Genomic DNA, 2,998 nt, shown 5'->3' with positions numbered 1-2,998 from the left:
TGTTCCCCGCCGCGCCTGTCCCAGTGCAACCTGTCAGGCACAGCGGGCTACGAAAAGGGCGGCGGGTCAGAGCACGGGGCTTGTAAGTTCTCCTTCCTTCCCCCTCAGCCCCGGGGAGTGGCCCACGAGCGGGGGAGAACGGATCCCGCCCTCTCCCGGTGCTGGCAGGATGCGGGCGGTAGCGCTGAGGTGGCCCTGACCGTGCTGTGGGACCGCTGACATTATTTATTTGTTCTTAGCCCACTCCTGTTCTTTTGTTAGAAGGTACAGCTTTATAACGTTTACAACGGTAGGAGGGCTGGGAAAAGGCCATGCGTATCACAGAATTACAGAGTGGGTTGAAAGGGACCTCACAGCTCATCCTGTTCCAACCCCCTGCCACGGACAGGGACACCTTCCACTGGAGCAGGTTCCTTAAGTATGTGTGAATACATGACTTAGGCTGCACTTACCTCGAGGTAGAATGGTCTGACCTGAATCAGATTTTCTCAGAGAAATCAGTCTCTTTTAGAAAGACTGCAGGGTGGGCTGTTTTGGTTTTTAATGTATTTTTCCCCTTACCAAGCCTGCCCCAGTATTTTAAATCACCACGGTTCTGGTAACGTGTTTCATGCGTTTCACCTGGTTTGAGCCTTTTTTTTCTGGTGAATCAGAATTTAACACCCTGCTTCTGTGATAAGCAGATGCTTGTGCATCTTTGCATTTCTTGATAATCAACGCTATTGGAACTCTTTCATCTTTTTTTTTTTTTTAGTTCTTGTAATCTTTTATTGTATGAGTGTTACTGTTTCATTTTTCTTTGGTTTTAGAATATGTGTTTCTGAATTGAAGCTATGTAATGGTTTGTTACAATAAGAATTTGAACATCTTTAAGAGAAAGAGATGCCTTGCAGGAGAGGAAGGCAGTCTACTCTGGAGTTGTTATTGATAGCCAGGGATAAGCAACACAGTATGGGCTACCTAAATGTTGTAAGGCAGTAATTAAAAAGAGCAAAGTCATTTTCAGGCTGTAGTGGCCATGAAACTTGAGGTTTTAGGCAGAAGTGATGTTCTGTTCGTAATAAAGCAGTGAAGTTTCTACCTTCTAAAAACACTGCTTTCATTTCCCTCTTGTCTTCTTGCTATTGCACACAGCAGAGCTTAGCCCCTTAGCAAGAATTTCACAGCAAGATAACTTCGATCTGGTTGCTGTCTGTAACAGCTGAACAGAAACTTTCTAACAGCTCTTTAATGGAAAACATTTAAGATTAAAATAGCTGTTAAATTTTAATTGGGCTTTGTGTTTTTGGTTGCATTTATGACCCAAAAAAAGGTGATGCCAGTGCCTCTCTCTCTTCTAGAACAGCACATACGGTAAACTCTGGTTTGGCATTTATGTAAATGAAGTGGTAAGTAAAATGTTTGGAAGTTTATAGCATTTATTAATACGTAATCCTGAAGTTTCTGCCAGAAGGTCTGGTAAAACGTTAATATAAATGCTCAAATTGAGCTCTTTTATCTTTTCTAATATAGTATGTTTTATTAACAAGCTAATTAGCAGAAACTTAAGCATTCACCCAGTTATATTAACAAAAACAGCTGCTGTGATATAACAAAGTGCATTAAAAGTGAGCTAGCTCTTAAAAATACTCATTTAAGCCAAGGCATGAACCAAGAAATAATAAAGGAGTGCCACTTACCTAAGCATAGTTCCCAGTATTAACTTCTTACAGGCTGAAAGCTTCAGGCCCAGGTATGTTGTGTCATAGGCTTGGCCAAAAGTACTAATGCGGTAGTATCTAAGACACTAGACCTTCAGTTTCTGGGGAGGGATGCAGTTTTGTGATTGAGTAAAAAGGTGGAAAGTTTGAAATAAAAATAAGTTCATGTTGTTGGCACTGGCTTGCCCTGAGACTTACCAGCAGAAGCTTTGAGGTCACTTACAGAGGTCTGCCTCTTTACCTTCTTGACTATGGTGATTTCTGTTGAGGTGTAATACTGTGGAGCTTTGGATCCCAGTCTATTTAACCCCCTAAACTTGCTTGTAGATACCCCTGTTCCTCCTCCCACCCAGCACTGCCTGACCCTACTCTTGTGCTTCTCGTCTCTCTTTCCCATCACCATGACTTAGTGATTCTTTTCCATCTCAAAGCCAAGTTGCTCCAGCCTCACCAGAATGCAATATTTTAATGACTTCTTGAAACACCAAGCTTAAACTAAATCCATCAAACTAACATTTTACATCCATGTTTTGTATTACAGAACCTCAGTGCATGTCTTTTCATTCTACTTTTGTAACATTGAGACAGAATTAATCCAGATGGAGAGTAAAGCTCCCTTATTTTTAGACACAATTCAAGGTTTTACAAACCCAATACCATTCTTTCTCAGATTATATTAATTGCATAAATGGCCTGTAGGAGAACATCCAGTTCTGTTGGAGGAACATGTGCCTGATGTTTACACCTAAAATTAACATACATGGTCATGCGTAGGAGGCCTCTGCTTAAACTGTGAGGAAGAAATAAACCTTTTTGGTTGTCTGTGCTCCATGCCGCAAAGGAAAGCTACAGTGTAGGGTATGTATGTAGATGTGTTGGGAGACAGTGGAAAAAATACAGGTTTCAGTTCAAAATGTGGTATCTGTGCTAGTTAAATATTCATCAAAAGTAAATTTCACTTGATCCATTAAGTATATAGTTAGCGAATACAGAGGAGGTATACATAGGTATACTTGTCATACTGAAGTTTATTTACAATATGAAATAAATGTATATAGCACAGATCTAGCACTAAATTCTCACTAGGAATACTGGGGGTTTTTAGCACAGCACAATTTAAAACAGGAAAGATGATAAAAGTAGAAAACAAAAGTATTGGTGCTGTTTTATCTGAATAGAAAAGAAAGAGAAGAAAGGAAAAGAAAGAGAAGAAAGGAAAAGAAAGAAATACTTCCAGGTATCAGCATTGTTGTGGTTCAAGCCCAGCTGGCAACTTGGAACCACGCAGCTGCTCGCTC

This window comes from Nestor notabilis, unplaced genomic scaffold (assembly GCF_000696875.1).
Source record: "Nestor notabilis isolate BGI_N333 unplaced genomic scaffold, ASM69687v1 scaffold60, whole genome shotgun sequence".
Taxonomy (NCBI): domain Eukaryota; kingdom Metazoa; phylum Chordata; class Aves; order Psittaciformes; family Psittacidae; genus Nestor; species Nestor notabilis.
This window is presented reverse-complemented; position numbering follows the sequence as displayed.